Here is a 17,551-nt window from a genome sequence, read left to right as displayed (position 1 = left end):
TGAAACTTCAGTGCATGAGAACTGCAGGGAGAAAGAAACACACAAATGATCTCTTGAGATTCAAAAGGAAGGCTGTATACAGCCTGCTTGTGTATGGATGTATTTTCTATGTGTGGACATACATCAACCTACTTCCTGTTTTGGTGGCCATTTTGTTTGTTTATAAACAAACTTTTTAAAACTGTTTTTAACCACTTTTAATGTGGCGAGGAGCGGCGAAATTGTGACAGAGGGTAATAGGAGATGTCCACTAACGCACTGGTATGTTTACTTTTGTGCGATTTTAACAATACAGATTCTCTTTAAACAGCTCAGTAGCTAAGACCCGAAATCCGTGGCAATCAGCACTCAGTACATATGTTGATATAATATATAATTAATACTGCATTTCCTATGATATAAGACACTTTTGGGGAGGTAGGGGAGGGCGGATGAGTCACTGCATCTTATATGCCGAAAGTCTGGTCAAGTGTCCCCCCTACAAGATCTTACTGATCCAGCGTGCGTCGCTGGATCTGTAAGAGCATGCAGTTAGGTGGTGTAGTCAGTGTAGATGTGAGTGTAGCCGGGAGAGTGGGAGAGCAGTCAATGTAGCTAGGTTAAAACCAGTTGGGGGGAGGGGGGGGGGGGTGAAAATGCCCATAAGACGCCCCTGCACAATAATGCATCAAGCTTAGTTTTTTGGGGTTTTTTCCTGACTTTTACCTTTTAAACCTAAGTGTGTTGTATATGCTGAAAAAAAAAAAACGGTACCACAAGCTCAATATGTCAAGAATAATCTGCTATCCTGTGACTTTACTTATAGTAAAATACCTACAGTGTGTGTTGATCCTGCCGAGAGAGAGGCTTTGAATTGAAACTGCCCTTGTTGTTTCTCAAGTTATAAACTGACCATCCACCTTCAATAACACTCTACTGAAATGCTGATAGCACCTGCAAACAGGACAGACGTATGGTCTGGGGATGACTCAATGTAAACAATGGTGGTTACAAGATTGCCCGGGTATGTATTTGGTTGGTGTTGGCTCCGCCCACTTTTTCTAACCCTAACACACAATTACTCAATTACCTAGTTTGTGAGCTTTGCGGTCTTTGGCATCAATAATTTGCATAGTAATGAAACAAATCTGATTGGCTGTTTGTGGCTTCACCCCCTTTTCTGAATTTGAACCCCAGTGACCCAATGACCAACTGTACCAGGTTTGAAGCTTATGCCATTAACAGTGCAAGAATGGCAGCAATTAAATATTGAAAATCAATAGGTGAACTTTGATTGGCTTTTACCAGCCCCCTGCAGCTATTAAGTTCAACGACGTCACTGAAGCCTGCGCAGTTCGTTGCTGCCGGTGACCTGCTAATTATTCGTCCCCTCCTACCAATCTCCCATTCCCTTCTCTTAAGTTTAAAGTGAACCAGAGGTGAAAGTGATATGGAGGCTGCCATATTTACTTATTAACAGTACCAGTTGCCTGGCGGTCCTGCTGGTCTATTTGGCTGCAGTAGTGTCTGAATTGCCCCAGAAACAAGCATGTAGCTAATCTTGTCAGTTCTGACACTGTCAGAAACACCCGATCTACTGTATGCTTGTTCAGGGTCTAGATCTAAAAGGATTAGAGTCAGAGGATCAGGACAGCCAGGCAACTGGTATTGTTTAAAAGGAAATAAATATGGCACCCTCCATATCCCTCTTGTTACAGTTGTCCTTTAAATACCCACACTATGTTAGAACATCAGGGGCCAGTTGCGGGTGAACTGGGAGCCAGAAGAGGATAGCGTGGGAGCGATCAGGCCCTTTAAGCAATACGAGTTGCCTGACTATCCTGCTGATGCTGTGCCACTAATACTTTTAGACACTAACACTAATAGACACTAATAGACACTAATAGACACTAACCAAGCATGCAGCAAATCGGGTGTTTCTGACATTAATGTCAGATCTGGCAAGATTAGCTGCATGCTTGTTTCTGGTGTAATTCAGACACTTCTGCAGCCAAATAGATCGGCAGGGCTGCCAGAAGAGGCTGGGGGGGGGGGGGGGGTAGTGACTGGGAAAAAAAACCCAGGCAAGTATGTTTTTATGTTGTGGCTCCATCTCAGGCTCCCTCTAAAAGGAAATAAATATGGCAGCCTCCATATCACCTCTGGTTCACTTTAATGTCATTCAGTAAGCATTGGCATCATTTCAGGAGTTCTCTTCACTAGCCAGTTTTTATTCACTTATGAAATAAACTTTAACCTTAACAAGTTCTAGTAGGTTTCCTGCTGTTGTGACCTTGACCGTACATTGGTTGGTCATTTGTCTGATTGACACTAACATGTTGGGCCACCTCATGGTCGATGAAACCATTGTTTACTGGTTGTCTCTGATCATCATTCGATTCAAGAATTCACTGGTTGAGCTAAGGAAAATCCAGTCAGTTTCATCAGATCTATTGGGAGTAAATATTGGATGGTTGTTACCTAATTCAAATTTTTATTATCATGTATGAAGGAATTGAATGAAGGTATGAAGGTATGCTTCACTGCCTGGTGCGTGGTAGTGGTGGGAGTTGGGTTGTTAGAGGTAATATAAAAGCAGTGTGTGCACGCACGTGTGTGTAGGGGTGGATACTTTGCAGTCCTTGCAATTTCTTTGGAAAGGGGTTTGTTTTTGGGGGACGTATATATTTTTAACACTGATTGCTTTGCGTGTGGGGGATTGTGTTTCAGGCACTGTTTACACTACCTAGGTTCAATGTAATGTTTTTCTACATCATTTTATGTACACTCCGGCCCCCAGCAGTCTGAAGTATGTTGACCTATCCCTTGACTAAAAAAGTTTGGGGACCCCTGGACTAAGCAGTACCTTGTACTCATACTGTGCTGCATGATCTGGTTTGCATGTGTTCCTGTATTGTCTTATTGCTGTATGTCACCCCTAAATATTGTCTGTAGTCTTAACTAATGTCCAGCGCTGAGTAATGTGTTAGCGCTTTATAAATACATTAAATAAATAAAATAAACTTTACGTGTCCTGCTCCCATCAACTCCAAACACGGATGCCTTTCACACCACAGGCTCCATATCCTGTGCATTGAACACCACAGCCAAGGCCATAAGTGGGCACAGTGTATGAGACTAATGCATTGTGGGTCTTTTTGGCCTGTACTGGAAGTGATATTCTCATTGTAGATTTTAGGCAGGGTTTACACGAGGGGAATCACATGCAGTTTCCCCGCATGCAGAATAAAATTAGATGTGACAGCCCATGTTAAGCAATCGGTATATTAATATTTAAATGCAATAGACCAGGAGTATTTTTTGGCAGATAGATGGCTTGATAAATAATTTCCGACAGGTCCGATCTGATTTCGATCATTTTTCTCGTAGAAGTGAATGGAAATCGAACAGAAAAATGATTGGAAAATCAAATGGACAGTAAATCTGCTGAAACATTGTGCATTCCCAGGATTAACCCTTTCCACTCGGAGTTCTTTCCTAAAGGAAGTCATTTCTGCTCGGAGTTTTCTTTTAAAGAAATGCGCTCTCCCTCTTACAATGCCAGATCGATAAATAATAAGACTGCAACTATACATGACCTAATAGAGCTCTCTGATTTGACCTTTTTGACAGAGACCTGGCTTGGGAAGCATGCAGGCCCAACTCTTGAAGCAACCGTGCCGACCAATTATTCAGTTTTGCACTGTGAGAGACAAGTCCGCAAGGGTGGGGGGGTTGCCATATGCTTCAGATCCTCTTTGAACATAAGGCCCCTGCCCATAGGCCCCACTGAAACCTTTGAATGTCTTGCAGCCCAACTGTCAGCAGAAGTAAACAACATATTGCTCATATACCGCCCGCCCAAAAAAAATGGTCCAGCCTTTCTTAAGGAAATATCTGAACTCTTATCCTGCCTAACAGTGGAACACCCTAGATGGATCATCCTGGGAGACTTCAATGCATGGGTGGATGATCACGACTCCCACCTAGGAAGTGAACTACTTCTCATAATGAATGAACTGGGTCTCTCTCAGGCTGTCAACCTCCCCACCCACACGAAAGGGCACACCCTGGATCTTATATTTCATTCCGGACTTTTAATATCACACATGGATATAAACTCAGTGGTATGGTCAGACCACCACACCATCCACTTCTCTCTGACAGGACCAGCGATAAAACACAGAGGGAAAGAACTCATAAAATACCGTTCACCGAAAGATGTCTCACCCCAGCACGTTCAGAATACCCTCAACTTCGACGCATTAACCAATCATTGCGCAGACCCAGACTCCATGGTCCTGATGTACAACCATGCAGTGTCATCTGCCTATGACGCCCTTGCTCCAGTTCGCATTAAACAGTCTACACCACTTCACCATGCACGGTGGTTTGACAGCTCACTAAAGGACATGAAGAAAGAAGTGCGCAGACTAGAAAGGAAGTGGCGAAAATCCCAGAATTCAAAAGATAAACACACCCTTGTCTCTCACCTGGAAAACTACCAAAATGCGATCACCAAGAAAAAATCCTTCTACCTATCACAGGAGATCGCAAAGGCCGCCAACAGACCAGCCCAACTATTCCGCACAGTTGATAGACTATGTAATCCATCCTGTCTAAAACCTACTATAACTCCCTCAAAGGAGCTATGTGAGAAATTTGCGTGCTACTTTGCTGACAAAGTATCCTCCATTTGGTCTCTCATTCAATCCACAGCACCCAAGACTCATGCAACTCCTGGAAATAGCTGCAAAAACAACCTAACACCCTGGACTGACTTCAAAAGTATTAGTGAGGAAGAGATCTCAGACATCCTCCGTCGCCTCCGCCAGACAACCTGCGAACTGGACCCTGGACCAACTAAACATATGCTGAAATGCCCTGACCTGCTTGGCCCAGCATTTCACAAAATAGTAAATTGCTCTCTACAAGCAGGGAGGTTTCCTACCTCTCTAAAAGAAGGAATCATCAAGCCCCTTCTTAAAAAACCTTCCATGGATCCAGATGCTATGAGCAGCTACAGACCTGTCTCCAACCTCCCCTTCTTAGGTAAAGTTATTGAAAAGGCTGTCTATCTGCAACTTGAAACCTGGCTGTCAGTAAACAACATCCTGGACCCTCTACAATCTGGCTTTAAGAAACACCACAGCTGTGAAACAGCCCTCATCCAAGTCTGCAACGATCTGCTCATGGCAAGGGACAGAGGGGAATGCTCCATCCTAATCCTGTTGGATCTCTCAGCGGCTTTTGATACAGTTGACCATGAAATCCTGCTTAACAGACTGCAGGAGTACTGTGGCATCAGTGGATCAGTCCTCCAGTGGTTCAGATCATTCCTGACTGACAGAACACAGAGAGTATCCCTAGGACCCATAATGTCCAAACCTGCACCTCTACAATTCGGAGTGCCACAAGGATCAATCCTATCCCCTCTGCTGTTTGCAATCTACATGTTGCCACTCGGCACACTTATCCAACGACATGGCCTGACGTACCACTGCTACGCCGATGACACACAGCTATACCTGTCCTTCAAACCTGGTGGAACAGACCCTACCCCAAAAATAAACTCTTGCTTAGCTGAGCTACAGGCATGGATGAATGATAACTGGTTGAAACTGAATGCTGACAAAACTGAGGTCCTGTTTGTCCAAAGCCAGTGCCCGCCATCAAAACAGCTCTATCCTAAAGCAACACCAATCAGGATTGGGAATTCAGACATAAACAGCTACAACTTTGTGCGCAGCCTTGGCGTACTAATCGATGGGGAATTGAGTTTCAGAAACCAAATTTCATCTGTAGTTAAATCCTCCTTCTTTCATCTGAAGAACATTGCAAAGATTAAACATCTGATTCCCCCAGAGGATCTTCCAACCCTAGTCCACGCCTTCATCACATCACGTCTGGACTACTGCAATGCCCTTTATGTTGGCCTCCCCAAAAAGGACCTGCGTCGCCTGCAATTAGTGCAGAATTCTGCTGCCAGATTGCTAACAAACCAGCCTCGCCACTGTCATATTACACCGATCCTTCGCTCACTGCACTGGCTACCAGTAGAATGGAGAATACTCTTCAAGATTGGACTGCTGACATTCAAATCACTGCACAGTCTAGGCCCTGGATACATGAAGGACTTGCTGAAGCTGCACCACACCTCTCACAACCTCAGATCAGCAAGTTCTGTAAACTTGGTCACTCCCAGAGTGCACCTCAAAAAATCTGGAGATAGAGCCTTCTGCCATGCTGCCCCTACACTCTGGAACTCCCTACCACACCCAGTAAAGACAGCACCATCCCTGGAGCTATTCAAATCCAGACTGAAAAGCCACCTGTTTAGCCTGGCATTTCCAGATTTATAAAATGTCTTCCTCTGTACCACGATGGTCTGAGCCATGCTTATGCGCTTTGAGTCCCACGGGAGAACAGCGCTTTACAAATGTTATTTGTTGTTGTTACTCTCTGATTTTAACATGGAACGTAACACCGTAACATGGTATATCTTATTTTAAAGGATACCCGAACTGAAATGTGACATAATGAGATAGACATGTGTATGTACAGTGCCTAGCACACAAATAACTATGCTGTGTTCCTTTTTTTCTTTCTCTATCTGAAAGAGTTAAATATCAGGTATGTAAGTGGCTGACTCAGTCCTGACTCAAACGGGAAGGGACTACAGTGTGACCCTCACTGATAAGAAATTCCTCTTTTTATCTCTTTCTTGCTCTAAGGGCTGGTGCACACCGAGCGGCTTTTTCAGCGTTTCTGCAGCCGCTTGCGGCTGCGGATCCGCTTGGTCAATGTATCTCAATGGGGTGGTGCACACCAGAGCGGGAGGCATTTTGCAGAAACGAAAAATGCCTGGGTGAGGCATTTTTTGGATTTCGGATGCGTTTCTGCCTCAATGTTAAGTATAGGAAAAACGCAATCCGCTCTGAAAAACGCCTGTTCAGAGCGGTTTTGCCGGCGTTTTTGTTACAGAAGCTGTTCAGTAACAGCTTTACTGTAACTATATATGAAATCTACTATACTGAAAACCGCAGCAGCAATCCGCAAAACGCTAGCAAAACGCCATAGAAAAATAAAAAAAAGCGTTTCAAAATCTGCTAGCATTTTGCGGATCTGCTAGCGGTTTTTGGTGTGCACCGGCCCTCAGAAGCCATTTTCTGCTAGGAAGGTGTTTTATAGGTGGAATTTCTTATCAGGGAGGGTCACACTGTAGTCACTTCCTGTCTGAGTCAGGACCGAGTCAGCCACTTACATACCCGATATTTAACTCTTTTAGGCACAGAAAGAAAAAAAGGAACACAGCATAGGTATTTGTGTGCTAGGCACTGTACATATACATGTCTATCTCATCATTTCACATGTCAGTTGAGGTATCCTTTAAAGAACACATTAGAACGTTTAATGTGATACCTTATTTGGACAGTTTGGCATCTTCTATTGGCTGGTAGCAGAGGAGAAAGCCAAAGTATGGTAAATTGAAAAACAGTTTCCTGGGTGTAATCCGGGCCTGCGTGAGCAAGTTTCGCAATAATAGGTTGTTTTATGCCTGCCACCCTACACACAATGCAATCGTTGGTATTTCGATTGGGCAGATTAGCAATAAAATACTGGCTATTATTTACACTCTCCCCAGTCCCTTCCATGGGATTCCATTGATTCCCTATGCAACTTTGCAAGCAATCTGCAAAAATTCTGCAAAGTAATCTGAAAGGAATCTGCTAAAAGGAATCTGCTGATTCAAATCAGCAACCATTTTTTATGAAAAAAAAAAAAGAAAAAAAAAGAAACAGAAGTGACATTTAAAAATAAATGTCACCTCCTGCCGGCCAAGATCGCGGATTTCCAATATGGGGCCGGGGGACACTGACAGTGTGGGCATGTAGTATTACATGCCCACTAAAGGTCGCATAGTGATCGGCGGTTTGCAGCGTTCCCGATGCGCTGCAAACCGCCGCTACAGGGATGTCCCGCATAGCGGGACATACGAGTGCAACGCGGAATTCGCGATGTATGATATACGGGACATACGAGTGGAAAGTGTTAAGGTAGCCATACATCTACCGATGATCAGTAGATTTGACCAAGAGACAAATCTCTCTCTGATCGAATCTGGTTAGAAAGCGATCTGTCGGCTGTCCATACACTACAGGCCAATTCCCGATCAATTTTATGCTGAAATCTCTCGGGAATCTGCCGCATCCACCACCCCTAGTGTATAAATGTGCTCTCTCTGTGTGCAGTTTACATTACTTGTCCTATGTCATCCACCGCGCGGTGCCAATCAGTTTTCGGAGTCCTGATCCTCCACGCAACACATGCTATACGCGGGCGGCGTTTATAGACGGTTGGGCACCACGCGGTGGGCGACATAGGACAGGTAATGTAAAATGTATAAATGTGCCCCCTGTGTGTGTATTTTACATCACCTGTCCTATGTCACCCACTACGCGGTGCCAATCCGTCTTCGGGGTCCTGATTATACATACACTCGACACCTGATATACACCAGTGGCGTGTATAACACAATATGGAGAAACGGGATTCCGAAGATGGATGGGCACTGCATGGTGGGCAACCTAAGACAAGTAATGTAATATGCAAACAAGGGGGCACAGTTCTACTCACGGGGGAACAGTCTCTACTGTGTGATGCCTGGAGAACAGCCCCTCAGGTGTGTGAAACCTGGCTACAAGCCGGTGCCAAGTCTCGGCCGGACTGCAAATACTTGTTCCGCAATACACAGCAATTGATTTGCAGCCAGTGGTGTGCTGTATCGTTATTTGAAAAGTGGACTTTTACAAGGGGGAACATCATTGGGGGTTTCGTCGCTTGTTCTGATATTGCTCACGTTACCGCCACGCACCCGATCCACCACGATGGCCTGACATCTTGCAGCATGTACAATCGATACATGCAACCAATTTCAGCCCACAATTGATCTCATCACTGATCAGGCATGCTCTAGTCGGCACAGATTTTCATCCAATTCGATGATAATCGAATGGTTGATCGGTCACCAAGTCGAGAGATGTATGGCCACCTTAAGAGATCACTTTTGCCCCAAGAACATTCGGTCCAAGACATTTACAGGATCTTTGAAAAACGTATAACCGCTGCCTGAACACAATCCATAGTTTCACAACAGTAAATCCACTTTAGCAGTTTGATTCCACTCTGGCTGACATATAGCTGGAGGAAGTAAAACCATCTCATTCCAGAGCATTAAAGAAGATATTACTGGAACACATTACAGCTCGACGGTGGCTTCCCTGGTATGCATGCTAAGAAAAGTACATTAAACGGATCTCGCAGACAGGATGGAAGGTGAATCTTCAAAAGGAAATATTCCTTTCTACGTAGACGATAATTACAGCTTCCAGGGCCAGACGATGAGGAAAGACGGAAATGCTCGGGGTAAACAGCAGACACTACACTTAGCGGAATGGTCAGTCGCCTCGCGATGATGATGACTCAAGCCTCCACGGCTAAAGACATTTAAACACGCCGCATCACTTCTGTCAACAGGTTCCATTTGTGGTTTTGTATAATGCTTGGAATGCTTGTAGAGAATGCTATACAATTATGGACAGGTAGATATCAGCAGAACATACACTAAGAAGAGCTTTCACGTGCCACTTTTCTCTGTTGTCTCTTCAAAGGGGAACAATACGGCTATTCAGGTTTTCTTGCTTTTTTTTAGGAAGTCGTTACATTTACAACTGTTCTACATTTCTTTTCATCATTTGTGTAAAGCGAACTATCTTTTCCCAGCCAATAAACATACCCATCGACACTAATAAAACATATTCGCCAGCACCACATTTAGAAAGTCATACTTTATAGATGCTTCTGGAGATGGGTGGGCACTGCATCATCACAGTAGCCTGGCCAACCGCACTGAATTCTGGGAAAGTAGGAATTATGCATGCTGCCACTAACCCTCCTTTCCATTGTTTCCTATGGGGGGAGGCGTGGCTGTTAGAGCCACTGCCTCGTTTACCGGCTGCTGCCAATAGCAGGGTTGGAAGGGGCTGTCCATAGCAGCTACCTGCATACTCTACCCAAAAGCATTCTGGAATGTTGGTTGGGGGTGGGACAGTTGTGGAAGGGAGCGTGAGCAGCCTGCTGACACTTTAACGCCAATGAAATGGATGTGGAGTCTATGGAGGTGCTCAATGCTTGGCGGTTCACACGGCAGGCATATTCATTTGTCATTAACCTCAATAAGGGGGGGAATCAACTAAACATGTTATCATAACTTTGTTGAGTGCAATAAACTTATCAGTTCTGTATGTTTGGCTGATTTATCTGGAGAGGTATACCTTCCGTTGCTTCTCTTTTTTTAACAGTTTTAATGCATTTTATTTCCATCTGGCTATTCACCTTATGTTATAAGCTTACCCCTTTGAAAGGAGGTTGTCATTTCAAAACCTTTTAGGACTAATCTTCTTGACCCAGGAGTGCGACTGTTTCTGCCCTATTCTGAGTGAGGGCAAAAATTCCTCTGCAAGCACATATCGTGGTTGTAACATAGTGGCAACCCAGAAAGTGTGAGTACCTCTTTACGCTGTATGTGAAATGGTTTGGCGTACTTCAAGTCCACACTATTGGCTCCTGATTGTTTCTCTATATATTTTCTCAGCCTCTGGGGTTTTTGGTAGGCTTCCTCTCAAGCTCTGGATGTGGAACAGGGTAGAAGGGATTTCATGGCATCCAGTTCGCCATGCTCCAGGCTAGAGAAGGTAGGGAACTAATTATATGTTTAGAGTGGACAAGCTGAGAACCACTGTTATGCAAGTATTTTTTTCCTCTTTAGGGGAAGATAATTATAAAGATGTTAAGAGTAAGAATATGTTATAACATATGTGAAGAGTAAAATCAAAATTGGCTGAATTGGCCGATAATCCGGCAGGTGTGCATCAGCCCCTGACCAACAATGGCCACCTGGCCAGTGATCCGGCAGGTGGATCAATTTGGCTGAGCAACAGGCGAGAGCTTTGTTCTCCTTGGTCGCCACGTGACGTCACGCCTGCACCACTCCACCGGAGCCCCACCCTCCCCTCGTATTGCAACAGGACACTTCATTAGCCTGCAGTCTAACTGTTCCTCTGTACATATCAGAAAAAGCAGAGAGAAGAGAAATCTTCTATGGTGCAATACCTTTAAATCAGTTTGCAAACTGCAAAAGAATGCATGTAGAAGATCGCAAAAATTTGCAAGCATATCTCACATGCCCTTGGCAAAGACAAATGCGTTGATGTCCGAAGAGTGGAACAATGAGCATATTAGATAAGCTTGCAAATGTTTGCGATCTTGTATGTACATTTCTTTTGCAATTTGAAAACTGCAGATATTGCACCATAGAAGCGCTGTATTCTCTGTCCTTTTTCAGATATGTACAGAGGCAGACTTAGACTGCAGGCTAATGACATGTTCTGTTACAATACGAGCGGAAGGCGGAGCCCCAATGGAAAACAAAACTCTTTGCCGTTGCTCGGCCACCTGGCAGGTCACTGGCTGGGCAATGATGGGATTGCTAATCACAAACATCATCAAAGCATATCATGTACTAATCAAAGAGAACCTAATAACCAATACTCCACTGAAATAAATCAGAGGAAGTGAAAACTAGAGGAGGATTTGTACAGGAAATATCACAAACTACAGCAGCCTGTAACTTTAGCCCTAATCTTCATTCTGACATGCAATTTTCAATGAATATAAAGTCTGATTGTGTATTTGTCCTACATCTTTACATCTTCCCTTGCTGCGTCTTGTGACAGTTTGGTGTAAATGCTTCTGATAACAACAAAAATCAGCTTACCTTGTGATCCTTCAGTAAGCAGATGGAAGGACTTCAAGTGAATATCTGCAGGCGGGAAAAAAAAAAGTCAGCAACTCAGTTAAATAGAAGATAAAAGAGAAAAAATGCATTTCAAAGCTGTTGCATATTAAAGGAGAAAATCATTGAAAAGATTCCAGTATTTAACACTTGCAAAGAACTAGTTTTGTATCCCAAATAAATGACATCATTAAAGTGTGCCTATTGCTGCTTCCCTATTTGGCAGTAGCAGTGTGCTCTGAATGCTTTACAATGCAGTGTTGCGCAATACACGTTTGCAAAAATCCAGAAGGACATTATGCATTGTAGTAGGTTTTCCAAATGCACCCTAAACATATTTCTGCAATATCCTGAGCATTTGCCTATTAAGTGTTTTGCACGAGGTCTGTGCTAAAATGCAGATAAACTCAGTAGCCAAGTGTTGAGGTATTAAAGTATGGCTGCCTGCGCTTTGGTGGAAATGAGCCCTATGGGAGCATGGTATAGTGCCTTACTCTCACCAATGGCTCTGTAGAGCTCCAGCAGGTCCTCACAGGAATCAACTACAAGATCCCTCCCTTCTTCTCTATGGGTATACCGCCTTGCTTCAATACTGTTGCAGAGGGTAGGCGATGATGTGCAGAGAGTAGACAACGATGTCAAAGAGTAGAGAGGAAGGGCTGGTCAGGTTAACATAGGAGAGGTGAGGGCAAGTAATTTTTTGACAGGAAATGACATAGGTGTCTTCCAAAAGATAATAAGACAATGTACAAAAAGCATTATTGTGGAAAAATGTATCAGCTTTTGAGCAAATTGAACCAGTAATGCGTAAAAGTGTATGTGTTGATGTTCCTGCACTAGTGGGAATGCGTAAAAACGTACGCAATGCGGCCCGCCGACCTCCGAGGTCGGAAAGCTGCCAGCGGGGGACTGGAGCAGCACTTAGTGACTACGAGGGCACAGGATGGCTGCATGGGGCTGGTAGAAGCCCCAGGTAAGTGAAACTAATTTTTTTTATTTTGCTTGGACCTTCCCTTTAAGTCAAAAGATGGACGAGCTAGATCGTTAAAAAAGAAAGATCTGCCTTGGTGGATTTTTTTAAACGACGATCATTTGCAAAAGTAGTACATTGTTAGAAAACGGTCGTTCGTACTAGGCTTGACATGCGCATTTCGTTATATCTCCATAGAACCTTTCATTTTTATGCGCAAGCGCAACAGTTGCTTTTCGTGATGCAACGTTCGTTCCATGAATGTGTCCTGTGACACGTTAATTGCTACATGATTATACCATAATTGTCATTTTAACAGGACAGAGTGTATTTTTGTATGTTTTGTCAACGCTATATTATGTAAATGCTCTACCTGCATACCTACAGTATGAAATCTTGTACTGTAATGTAATATACGTAACGTTAGTTTTACGGTGTAACGTACGTTTTGAACCGTTCGTTACGTGCGGGCGGAACTTGCTAGGATGTCACTTCCAGGAACAGTATGTGACGTTGTTCCGGATTGTTCGTTAACAAACGATCAGATCGTTACACACCTTTAAAAGCTAACTTTACTTAGGTCGTTCTTTCGTCAATTAAAAGATTATTCATCATTCACAAAGAATGATCGTTGTCGTATGTGTGTACGTAGCTTAACCTCCCTAGCGTTCTGTGCTCGTCCAGAGACGCTAGAGGGCACCGCTCAGGCCCCGCTTGGCCGATTTTGATAATTTTTTCTTTTTTCAAACACGCAGCTAGCACTTTGCTAGCTGCGTGTTTGCCCCGCTCGCCGCTACCCGACGCGAAAGAGGGCCGCCCACACACCCCGTGCACAGCCTGGCCAATCGCCGCCAGGCTGCGCTTTGGGGTGGATCGTGAGTCCCAGTGACGTCACGGCGTCGATGACGTCACTCCATTCGTCGCCATGGCGACGGGGGAAGCCCTGAAGGAAATCCCGTTCAGAACGGGATTTCCTTATGGGCGTGATCGCCGGCGCCGATCAGAAGGGTGGGAGGGAGAGAGGAGGAAGGGGAGAATCATGTAGCTAGCGCTAGGCTAGCTACATGAAAGGAAAGGGGGAAAAAAAAATCAAAAAAAAAAAAAAAAAAAAAAAAAAAAAAAAAAAAAAAATCGGGGGAATTGAAACGCCCAGCAGGTTAAGAGTGAGGAGGACCTGCGACTGCGCATTGTGGCTGCTCACAAGTCAGGAAAGGGCCACAAGGCCATTTCTAAATGTTTTCCAGTTTCAGTGGCTACAGTGCAGAGTATCAAGGTTAATGGGAGAGCTGGCAGGCACTAGGGTTATGCTGCGTGAAGCGAGCAAAATGGACAGACACCCAGGTATACTATGTGCTCAAGACTGGAAGACAAAGTCTATGCAAAACAACTGGAAGAAACATGGAAAGTCTGGCACTATAGTATTTATTTTCAACAAGTGAAACCGATGCAGCAAGCAGCAAAATGCATAAATATCTTTCAGTGAACTGACATTCAAAATGATTGTGTTGCAGGAAATAATTGCAAGTGCTAGAAGGCTGTACCTGGGTGTAGGGAGGTAGCAGGTGTGGGCGCCAAAGGGTGCACGGCCTAACGACCGTTCCGCAGTTTTACAGTGCAGAGTATTATTAAAAAATACAAGATGTTCTGCACTGTGGGAAATTTCAGAGGATGTGGTCAGAAGCCAATAGTGAAACCTGTGCTGGTCAGGAGGATAGGGAGAGAGGTGATAACCTGGCTGGCCAGGAGGATAGTGAGAGAGGTGATAAAGAATCCAAGGATCACTTCCGGTTTCAATAATTTTTATTGGAATTTTTCAAAAATTAAACATATGTCACAGACATATTATATGTCTAAAAATAAGACACTGTATACATAAAACATACTTTGTTTAACAGATCTATGAATAAGAAAAAGAACCTGTACACAGAACCTCATAAATCACATAATGATCTTAATATATAAAAACACATTTTTATTCACATTTGTTGGTCTTTTTATTCCTATATTTATACACCTTACACGTAGCAGTGTTCTCCCCAGAATTTTTTTCCAGCCGGGTGGCATGAAAAAGTAGGCGGGTGGCGTAAAGTGGGCGTGGCCATGACGTGCTGGAAAATGGGTGTGGCCATGACATTGGCGTAGCCAACTGTATTGTAAAACTAACTCAAAAGGGCCCTTTTTTCCCTAAAGCACAGTTAGGCAAAATGTCCTTAAAGGTTTTAAAAATTAAACACTGTTTTTCCCCCAAAAACACATAATTAGGCAGCATTTCCATTACCCCAGATGTCCAATGCAGAAACCATTACTCAAAATTTCAAAAAAAAGGTCAGGCTGGTGGGGTGGGTAGGTAGGTCAGGCTTGTGGCTAGTGAGGTGGATTAGTGTGTTAGGCAAGTCAGGCTGGTGGCTAGTGGGGGGGGGGGGGGGGGGAAGTAGGTCAGGCTAGGGGGTAGTTGGGTGGGTGGCAAAGTTGGTCAGGCTGGTGGATGGGTGGGTAGATCAGGCTAGTGGATGGGTGGGTAGATCAGGCTAGTGGATGGGTAGGTAGGTCAGGCTAGTGGATGGGTGGGTAGGTCAGGCTAGTGGATGGGTGGGTAGATCAGGCTAGTGGATGGGTGGGTAGGTCAGGCTAGTGGATGGGTGGGTAGGTCAGGCTAGTGGATGGGTGGGTAGGTCAGGCTAGTGGATGGGTGGGTAGGTCAGGCTAGTGGATGGGTGGGTAGGTCAGGCTAGTGGATGGGTGGGTAGATCAGGCTAGTGGATGGGTGGGTAGGTCAGGCTAGTGGATGGGTGGGTAGGTCAGGCTAGTGGATGGGTGGGTAGGTCAGGCTAGTGGATGGGTAGGTAGGTCAGGCTAGTGGATGGGTGGGTAGGTCAGGCTAGTGGATGGGTGGGTAGGTCAGGCTAGTGGATGGGTGGGTAGGTCAGGCTGGTGGATGGGTGGGTAGATCAGGCTGGTGGATGGGTGGGTAGATCAGGCTAGTGGATGGGTGGGTAGGTCAGGCTAGTGGATGGGTGGGTAGGTCAGGCTGGTGGATGGGTGGGTAGGTCAGGCTGGTGGATGGGTGGGTAGATCAGGCTGGTGGATGGGTTGGTAGATCAGGCTAGTGGATGGGTGGGTAGGTCAGGCTAGTGGATGGGTAGGTAGGTCAGGCTAGTGGATGGGTAGGTAGGTCAGGCTAGTGGATGGGTAGGTAGGTCAGGCTAGTGGATGGGTGGGTAGGTCAGGCTAGTGGATGGGTGGGTAGGTCAGGCTAGTGGATGGGTGGGTAGATCAGGCTAGTGGATGGGTGGGTAGGTCAGGCTAGTGGATGGGTAGGTAGGTCAGGCTAGTGGATGGGTGGGTAGGTCAGGCTAGTGGATGGGTGGGTAGGTCAGGCTAGTGGATGGGTAGGTAGGTCAGGCTAGTGGATGGGTGGGTAGGTCAGGCTAGTGGATGGGTGGGTAGGTCAGGCTAGTGGATGGGTGGGTAGGTCAGGCTGGTGGATGGGTGGGTAGATCAGGCTGGTGGATGGGTGGGTAGATCAGGCTAGTGGATGGGTGGGTAGGTCAGGCTAGTGGATGGGTGGGTAGGTCAGGCTGGTGGATGGGTGGGTAGATCAGGCTGGTGGATGGGTGGGTAGGTCAGGCTAGTGGATGGGTGGGTAGGTCAGGCTAGTGGATGGGTAGGTAGGTCAGGCTAGTGGATGGGTAGGTAGGTCAGGCTAGTGGATGGGTAGGTAGGTCAGGCTAGTGGATGGGTGGGTAGGTCAGGCTAGTGGATGGGTGGGTAGGTCAGGCTAGTGGATGGGTGGGTAGGTCAGGCTAGTGGATGGGTGGGTAGGTCAGGCTAGTGGATGGGTGGGTAGATCAGGCTAGTGGATGGGTGGGTAGATCAGGCTAGTGGATGGGTGGGTAGGTCAGGCTAGTGGATGGGTGGGTAGGTCAGGCTAGTGGATGGGTGGGTAGGTCAGGCTGGTGGATGGGTGGGTAGATCAAGCTGGTGGATGGGTGGGTAGATCAGGCTAGTGGATGGGTGGGTAGATCAGGCTAGTGGATGGGTGGGTAGATCAGGCTAGTGGATGGTGGGTAGATCAGGCTAGTGGATGGGTAGGTAGGTCAGGCTGGTGGATGGGTGGGTAGGTCAGGCTGGTGGATGGGTGGGTAGGTCAGGCTGGTGGATGGGTGGGTAGGTCCGTAGGGTAGATGCCCTCTCCCTGCTCCTTACGTGTGTTGTAAAAATCCGATCCTCGGCTGCTTCCTGAGCGTGTCCCCCAGCTGCAGCACTCGCTCCTTGCTGTCAGACAGGGCGCATGCTGCGGATCAGCAGGCATCCCGGCTGATTCTCCAGATCCCACCATCCGTCTTAGCAGTTGGCACGCGCGCCGCTGGCTGGCAGAGGGGCGGGTCCACGGCAAGGCAGCCTCCTATTGGCCGGTGGGCGGGGCGGACGCACGTTTATTGGTGGAGGACGCCGACTCATCCCGCCCAGTTCATCGCTGCTAGAGACTGGGAGAGGAGCTTCCACTGTGAGGAAACATCGGCAAAAGGTGTCCCCGGCTACAGGCTGCGCGGCGGCCATTTTCTGGAAGATCATTGCTCAGAGGATAAATACTTGGTGCCAGCGGGGTTTTAAACCAGGCGGGCGGGATTTTAAAACAGCCGGGCGGCCCGCCCACGTTCTACGGTAGAACTCCACTGGATATTCACCAATGCTTCTTAGCAAATTCTTACACTATTTGCTCACTAATTTTACTAAAAAATCCCATA

At 45.9% G+C, this 17,551-nt stretch overlaps 1 protein-coding gene across 8 annotated transcripts in view; it reads right to left on the bottom strand.

Annotated features, from left to right (window-relative positions):
- The window catches only part of DYNC1I2 (dynein cytoplasmic 1 intermediate chain 2), a 213,009-nt gene that overhangs the window by 176,473 nt on the left and 18,985 nt on the right, over window positions 1-17,551 (bottom strand). For all 8 annotated transcript variants that reach the window (XM_068245516.1, XM_068245518.1, XM_068245519.1 and 5 more), the window contains exon 2: window positions 11,816-11,860. The gene's annotated coding sequence lies outside the window, so the exon portion shown is untranslated. The remainder of the gene's footprint in view (window positions 1-11,815; window positions 11,861-17,551) is intronic.

The sequence above is a fragment of the Hyperolius riggenbachi genome, chromosome 7, assembly GCF_040937935.1.
Source record: "Hyperolius riggenbachi isolate aHypRig1 chromosome 7, aHypRig1.pri, whole genome shotgun sequence".
NCBI classification, from domain to species: domain Eukaryota; kingdom Metazoa; phylum Chordata; class Amphibia; order Anura; family Hyperoliidae; genus Hyperolius; species Hyperolius riggenbachi.
The sequence above is the reverse complement of the archived record's forward strand: the minus strand, read 5'-3'. Positions and strand labels throughout refer to the sequence as shown.